At 48.4% G+C, this 7,903-nt stretch overlaps 1 long non-coding RNA gene across 1 annotated transcript; it reads right to left on the bottom strand.

The window, feature by feature from the left end:
* Positions 1-468: 468 nt before the first annotated feature.
* Positions 469-7,883, bottom strand: LOC141974569 (uncharacterized). Its single transcript, XR_012635774.1, has 4 exons — positions 7,587-7,883; positions 6,605-6,670; positions 3,037-3,114; positions 469-670 (listed from the first exon to the last, which is right to left on the bottom strand). It is a non-coding gene; the product is annotated as an uncharacterized LOC141974569 (long non-coding RNA).
* Between the last annotated feature and the right edge of the window lie 20 nt (positions 7,884-7,903).

The raw sequence follows: 7,903 nt of genomic DNA, 5'->3' as shown, positions 1-7,903 counted from the left end.
CTCACTTCATAAAACTGGTTTCAAGCCTTCAAACTTTCAGGAGACTGGGGAAGGCAGGGTACATGCAGTGGGAAGAAGAGGAAAAAGAAAGTCAGCAGGACAAAGCCTGAGACCCTTGCTCTATTAAACAGACCTTGACTGCAGAGAGAATCTGTGCAAGAACAAAAGGGCCCACTTCTCCACCCACACTAATGTAACACCATTGTCTATGGAGCTGCTCTCAATGTATACCAGTGAGAGGAGAACTGGGGCCAGAGAGTACAAGCAAGAACTCCAGCTTTAGCTCATTATTTCTCACCCCCCCCCCCCCCATGCTGGTACTTTAACAGTCCCTTTTCTTTAGTAACACACAATGGTCTCCTAAAGAACAAGCAGAGTCCTGTGGAAAACGTTCTCAGCATTTATCCCAAGGTGGGGGGAAGGGGAGAATTCAATTAAGGCAGCTCAGAGGTGCTGATTCTGGTCTACCTGCGCATGTGTTCCCTTGGGCACGCATGTCCATTCCCACTCTTGTTGCCAGGTACCTTCTAGCTCCCGCTGGGCTCCGTTCACAAAGTTGTCTCTCACAAGGCGTCCCTCTTTCTCCAGCTTTTAATAGTTGGACGGCGTCTCTTCCTTTTCCAAGCCTAATAAGTTATCCTCACGCCAATTACCAGCGCCACTGATTTCCCTGTAGAACAGTGGGGGATGGGGGTATTTTGTAGGGGGTGTGGGGAAAAGGGAAGGTTTGTTGCAGTTCTCCGTTACCCTTCCCCAGAACATTAGAGGAGAGGTACTAAATAAATAAATGCAATATTAAAGACAGACCCTCCTGTCATAAGTCGCATCTACTCACTTCTGATAAACGGGGAAGGGCCTCCAAACACCTGGCTGATTTGTGAGAGGAAGCAAGAGGCCAATTCTCATTTGCAACCCTGCAACTTCCTAGCCTTGACCCCTATTACCTCCATGTGATCCCCTATGTGTGGCATGACCTCATGAAGCTCATTCCTACCTTCCACTTCAACCGCAAGGCACAATTCTACCTTCCTTCTAAAGACAGACAACCTCCCTTCAAAAAAAAAATAAAATAAAATAAAATCATCCTATCCAAAAAAGGCTAAACTTCCCATACAATTCTTCTGTTTCATCTCCTCTCCCCAGAACAAGCCACACAGGGCAGATGTTAGTCACGTTGCTTAATGACCAACGGGAAGGTGCTCAGACATTACAGCAATGAGGACGTGGCAAGAACCGGAATACAACAAAATTCCCAAGGTTCCTACAACAATGGCATTGAAGACCTTCTGCAACGGGGCGCACTCACCTCTCGTGAGCGCCCCCCTTGGCCGAGTGCATGTGCCTGCACACTGTTTGTCCCTGCTCCGGGATAGAGCAGTGCCCCCAGGGCTCCTCCCTAGTGACAAGGTGTTCGCCCTTTTGGGTTTTCTGGCTACAGCTCTCCAGCTGGGCCACTATAGTTCAGGTCCCTCTCTGGAGTGCCTCAATGTTCAGGCCACTTCCCCCCAGTGGCAAATGTCAGGGACCCGGGCCTGCCCCCTACTCCAGGTCCCAGCCCAGGGACCCTGTAGATAATCAGCCATCTGCCGCATCCCTTTAACTGCGTCACACAGCTTCTCTAATCCCCTGGGCCACTTCCCATGTCTGAGGTTCTGCAGCTCCATCAGCCAGCCACACACCACCCAGGCTCCTACATCTCCAGCAAGGAGCTGAACTTCTGCCCTGTAGCTCTTCTTATACTAGGCTGCTGGGCTCTGATTGGAGGTGTCCCACACAGGCACTCTAGGCAGCTTGGAGGACTCTTCACTGCCCTTTTTTGGGGCAGGGTGTGGCAAGGGACATGAGGCCTCCAGCAGGGGGCCTCAGTCCGATATACCCAGTCACACCTTCCTTCTGCCATGTGGTTTACAGTGAATCAGACTGATTTGTAGAGTTGGCTGTTCTCCTTCTGCTAACTGCCCTGTATCTGTTTATTCCCAGGCTGGCAGCTCTTTGGAGCAGGGACGCTTGAGTATTTGAAAGACATCTAGCACCTAGGAGATGCTACTCTGAATAGAGAGTTTGATGGAAATGCAGCTCAGTTACATTGGCAAAAATGAAAGACGAACTGGAGCCAGAGAGAACAGAGGCAGGTGGAGGAGAGCCAGTTGAAATTTTCCCCCCTCAATAGAAAAACAAAAAAACCTCCACATGCAACCCCTTGGGAATTTCATCAGAAATAAAGCTTTGGTTGTCAAAAGTACTCAAGGTTTTTTGTTTTGTTTTTTTTAAAGTTTTTGGTAGCAACCAAAAACAAACCAAAAAAAACCCAAACACATTCCCCCACACCCCAAATTTGGACGAACTGAAAAAAAAAAAATCTTATGGCAAAAAATTTTGTAGGGGAAAAACCATCAGTAAATTCCCGATCATTTCTAAGATGGAGACACTCACAGGAAGATGGCTCAGTTGCTTTGAGTGGAGGGCATATACAGTTCTGTATGGACTTAACACACAGGGGATTTTTCCTCCTACAGCTGAAGCCAGGAGGGGAAGAAGCCTTTAACTATCTCTCTAGAACATGTGCAGTTTCACAGTCACCTGCCAAGAGAAGCTTTGGAAAAGCAGATTGCTAATGCTGTTTTTTTCCTAGGGTCTCTTCCTGCAATACCTTCTCACACTGTTAAGTGCTGGAGCTTGGATGGCATTCAAAAGACGACACACTCTTGGGGAAAAAAAAAAAGGTCACGTCAGCAGTTGCTTGCTGACCCATGGTTAGTTTCTCGTGGGACTCCCCCTTTCTCTGATCCAGGTAGGAATTTGTCAGCAAGCATAGCCCTTGGAAAGCATTTTTCCCAGTTCTGGCTCCAAGAAGCGAGGGCCTATCGGTGGGGTCTGGCAGCTTACTATGGTTGCAGACCTCAGGTCACGCAAAGCTGGAACGTAACAGCAGAATAGATCAGTACTCAACCCAAGTCCCCCACCGCCTACACTACCCCACACCCTGTCACAAAGCACACACATTGTGAAGCACGTGCAGGGAAGGAAATGACCTACCTCAAAGCAGAGCACACAACTGCTCCTCTCCGAAAAACACCTTGAAGGGCAGCTATGTTCCAGATACTCCAGGGCTAGCTATAAAGAAAATACACTTCTCAGGAGCTCAGATTAAATGTTGCTCTTTTCATTTGTAGTTTTTAAAAAACATATGGTCTGGATCAGATCACCATAGCCTGCAGCTCTCACCTCACCCATAGCGTGAATTTACAAATTCACTCCAGCTTTCAGCACGCCAGGAAGGGGGGGTGCGGGGGATTAAAGCTTAAGACCGAGCAGCTGCAATGCTAAAATCTCTGATCACGAACAAGACAACTTTACGCCCGTCTGTGACACCTGCCATCAAAGGATCACAAAGCACTTGACTGACATCCATGAATTGTCTCTCACGGCTTCTCTGTGAGGTTGGTATTACTCCCACTATACAGATGGGGAAACTGAGGTTGTGGCAGATCTGGGAAGAGAACCCAGATGTCATGGTTCTGTGGCTGAGGCATTAGACCATGCTTCTTCCTAGACAGCAAGGTATAGCCCTACCCAGTGCTTAGTGATCTGAAAAAAGTGGGGTTTTGGGCAGGGGAGGGCGGTCCTATCATATTCTGGGAGCAGCAGCTTTGGCAAGACAGCACTTGAAGAGCATCCTGGGTTGAATAAAGTTGTTTTCGGGTCAGGTCTGTGACCCCTTTGGACACCCTCCCACCCACTTCAAGCACTAACATTATCCTCAGCTGTAGACAGAGTTACAGGCTGTTTGATGGCCCATAGTGATGGTAGTAAAAGCTCCTTCCCGGTCTTCCACTCAGAAGCCTTCAACAGCATCTCCCCACCTCCTGTCCTCCATTGCTCTCCCTCCTCTCCAGCAGCCACCTCCCCCTCGCCTCCCAGGTCCCCGAGGACAGCCCACACTTTCCCTCCTCCCTTCCACCCACTCGCCTCCCAACCCCGGCTGCCAGGGACACACACCAAGCTCATGCTACAAGAGGCAACGATCCAGCAGCTGAGCAAATAGACTAAATTTGCTTGATGTTGTCACCTTCCAAACAGATTTTTAAAGAGACACATTCTCACCGGCAAGCCAATTTGTAAGCCTCACACTCATCTACCCAGTGAGCAGACCACCATGTGGCCTGGGTGTCTAATCAAGACCAACTCAAAATATTGGATGAGCCACTCTGCAGACACACACCCCCCAACTTCCCAGCTGAGATTTCCGATAGGACCTCGTATTCTACCCAATTTGTGATCCTTGAAAGGCCCCCCCATTTTCAGAAAGGGGCAAGCAGCCCCCCTCTGAAGAGGGCCCTGTCTTTCTTTGCCAACAGTGTGCAGGGTATTGTCCAATGAGGTGCCCCCTTTGGCTAAAGCTGCTCATATTCCTTTACGGAGACACTCCCTTTGCGAGGAGCACTCTCACGGGAGCAGTTTGGCAGCTACAGCCCAATGTGGGGGCGCTGCCCAGATTGGCAATTCCTACTAAAGAGCCACACCCCGATCATTTATAGGCAATACTACGGTATTCATGGTGTGCTGGGCCGTAAATGAAATGGGGGCCCCCCCCTTGTGTTAGGCACTGTATATGCGCCTGGGAAGAAGCCTTCTCCTCACAATCTCGCAATCTAAACGGACAAAGGATGGATCAGACCCATTTTATGGATGGGAAGTTGAGGCAGCAGCTTTTGATACACTTGCTCAAAGATCACACAGTCTGTGGCAGAGCTGGGAGAGGACCCTGAATATTTCTGCCCCCCTGCCAGTTCCTCATCCAGTGCTTGAACTGGAAGACTATTTTGCACCCCCTCCCCTAAAAAAAAAAAAAAAAAAAAAAAGCTAAAACTTGTGTCATCAGCACCTCTCCATTCTGCCAGCCCAGAGGCAATGGCAATGAGTATTGCTGGCAATCCACATTCATAGAGAAACTGGCATGCAGGCTCCTGCCATCTCCCTGCTCCTTTGGCTTGGGGACGAGGCGTTTAAGTCCATAGCTCTTCCATACCCATGGGGATATGGATATAGTTTTTTGCCCTTTTCTTTCAGAGTATTTTAAGTCAGCCAGTTTTTCCAGAGAGCTGGACTCAGTGTTGCAGACACATAAAAGGCTGGCCATTACTCGTTTAACGTTGTGGGGAGGCTGGAGCTAGCAAAACAATAGATTTAGACGATCGTAAGTACAGGGCACTTTGTCAGAGTCAGACAAGGTTATGCCAGCAGCTAAAGAAGTCGGCTACCTACAGTCCAGCTCGGGCTGTCTGCAGGTTTCTTTACCTACACAGGAGCTCTGCGGCAAGAGATTGAAGATCCATGTATACTTAGCTTCCTTGTTCATACCTGCCAACATCTGCAGGATGCATCAAGTCATTAAGCCCTCTGTACCGTTAGCTCCAGCACACAGTGACAAAGCCAGCACTTCAGAAGCCCAGCTGTATCAGACACTTAAAGCCGAACGATCACTTCAGCAGTAGCAGAAGGAGAAGGATGAGGAATGTCTCATCTTCATTACAGACTAGCTCCCTCATCTCTAAACACTTAGCAGACTGCACCAAGCATCAGACTGTGCAGGGGGCTAGCTGGCTTATCACAGGATTCGCAGCAGCAGTTTAGGCTAGAGCATAGCAGTTTGGGCGTGAACCTGCTTGCAGGAGCTCACTGCATATCTGATCGAAGTTTGCTTTGTGCTGAAGATTCGCTGTCCGACATGCAAGCAAGCCCTAGACAGGGCAAGACTGAGGCTGCGTCTATACTACAGACCTTACAGCGGCAGGTTTCGCATTGGGAAGAAGCTGCTGCCAAGTCCCTGACAGGCTCCTTTCACTTCTGAAAGGAAAATAAGGTGTCAAATCTTATCTGAGAGCAGCTGGAGCGGAGAGAAAACCAGGCTGGTCCCTGAGTTCTCCTCCCTTTGCTGTCAGGCTGGCGCTGGCAAGCACCTGGCTCAACTCCTCTTCCTTTAGAGGAGCCCTCCTTCCCTCAGCCGGTTTGCTTCCCCTACTGGTTTAAATACCTGCCCTGCAGAGTCCAGGTGGAAACTCTTGCTCCAATCACCAAAACCTCCTTGCAGGGAATTAACCCCTTCCTCTCCTGCTCTGGTGTGGGGAGATGTACATGCCCCTCCCCACACCTATCACTCCAGCCTAGTCTGGAGACTTGGCTTTCCTCTGTGCTTCCACCTCTCAGGATGCATTAAAAGAAGCTAGCACGAGTAAACTACCTGCAAGAGCAATGAAAGGGCCTTAAGAATGTTATTCAGGGGCTAGTGAAGAGGGGTGGGGGGAGACCCATGCTCTAGGAAATGGAAAATCCCCAATTTAGAATCATTTGGAGGAGAGGAATTGTTCCAACAGGAGAGCCCACTAGTGTCTTAAAATTCAGTGGTTATAGTACAAGCCACCTAGCTTAGAGAGATGTTACATAAAATGTGCTCAGCCAGCCATTACAGAATAGCCACCAAACCAGCAGCTCAGACTGCCCACCTGGCAAGAACAGACTCACTTTCTCATATTAACAGCTCTTCATGAATGTATTGAACCACATCTGCAGTAGGACAACTAGTTAAAAGGTGCAAAACACTCACCTAGGGAGAGAGGGGCGGGAAAAAGTACAACTGCTCCCCACAATGCATTCGGCTTCCTAAACGCTTCTAAAAAAGTGGGAGCAAAGGAGACTGTTTTACATAGCTGAAGGAAAAATGGATTCCTAAAATTTCCACACAGACACTCAAAAGGTCACATCAGAATTGAAAGATCCATTTGTTCCTTGGCACCTTCATCAGTTATGCATGGAAGACCAGACTGGATACTTAGTATTCATAATTTGAGACATATCCTTAGACTGGAACAGCCAATTTAAATAGTGGGGGGAGGGAGAGAGAGGGGAAGAACTTATGGAATTTTTGTTGGTTTGACACTGATGAAAGGAATCTTTGTAAACTCCGACCCACACAGCAGTCACTACCAGACAGGCTCGGTGTTACATTCTGAGAACATTCCATTGCTCATGGTACTTGTCAACATCCTAAAACGAATCTCTATATTTGCTCTTCAACAGGTGATTTTTAGCAACGTGATTAAATGTTAGCCCAGGAGACTGCCTCCCCCCCCCCCACAAAAAAAAATGGAGTAGAATAAACAAGACTTCAGGGGTAAGAAAAGCATGTTTTTGATTCAGATTTACATTTAAAGAGGCAACAGTAAAAATTAGCCATCACCTCTCATGGGAAGGGTGTAAGAAATCCTTGCAAATTAGACCATCCCCACATGTAAAATTTATTTTTAAAAAATTGTATATTTAGTTGTACACAGACGTTTACTTTTATTTTTCCCTGGTGGGGCCCTGCCCCACTCTTCATCTTCCTCTGCAGCCTTGCCCCACCTCTTCCCACCCCCACTCTGCCTCCTCCCCTAAGGCCTCCCCACCCACCCCTCTCTGCCTTTCCTCTAGGCCCCCTGTCCACCGCTCTCCCCCAACCACCTCCTACCCAGGAAAGCTGACTGGCAGACCACCCCGGGGCCTGCTGAAAGCACAGCACAGCCTGGGAAAGAACAGATTATTCTTACCTGGGGGCTGAAGTCAAAGCACATCACGTAAGCATGTGCTTGTCAGAGAGTTAGCCATCTGATTACAATAACACTCCAGCAATCACTCCTCCACAGGTAGGCTGCTGTGAAGAGACTGACCAAGGCATGCATTCTACAAGTGTTTCATATGCTGGTCATTTCCTGTCCATTAGATGTGGGAGGGAGAAGGTAAGCATTGCATGTGAGAAGCAGGGACAAGCTAATTTTTCTTGCCACTGTGTTTGCACATTTAAAGCAGTCCATCACTGGTACTCAAAAAAGGTGGAACTTTTAATAAAAACATTTTTTTTTACAGC

This window comes from Natator depressus, chromosome 19, assembly GCF_965152275.1.
Source record: "Natator depressus isolate rNatDep1 chromosome 19, rNatDep2.hap1, whole genome shotgun sequence".
Lineage (NCBI taxonomy): Eukaryota > Metazoa > Chordata > Testudines > Cheloniidae > Natator > Natator depressus.
This window is presented reverse-complemented; position numbering and strand designations above follow the sequence as displayed.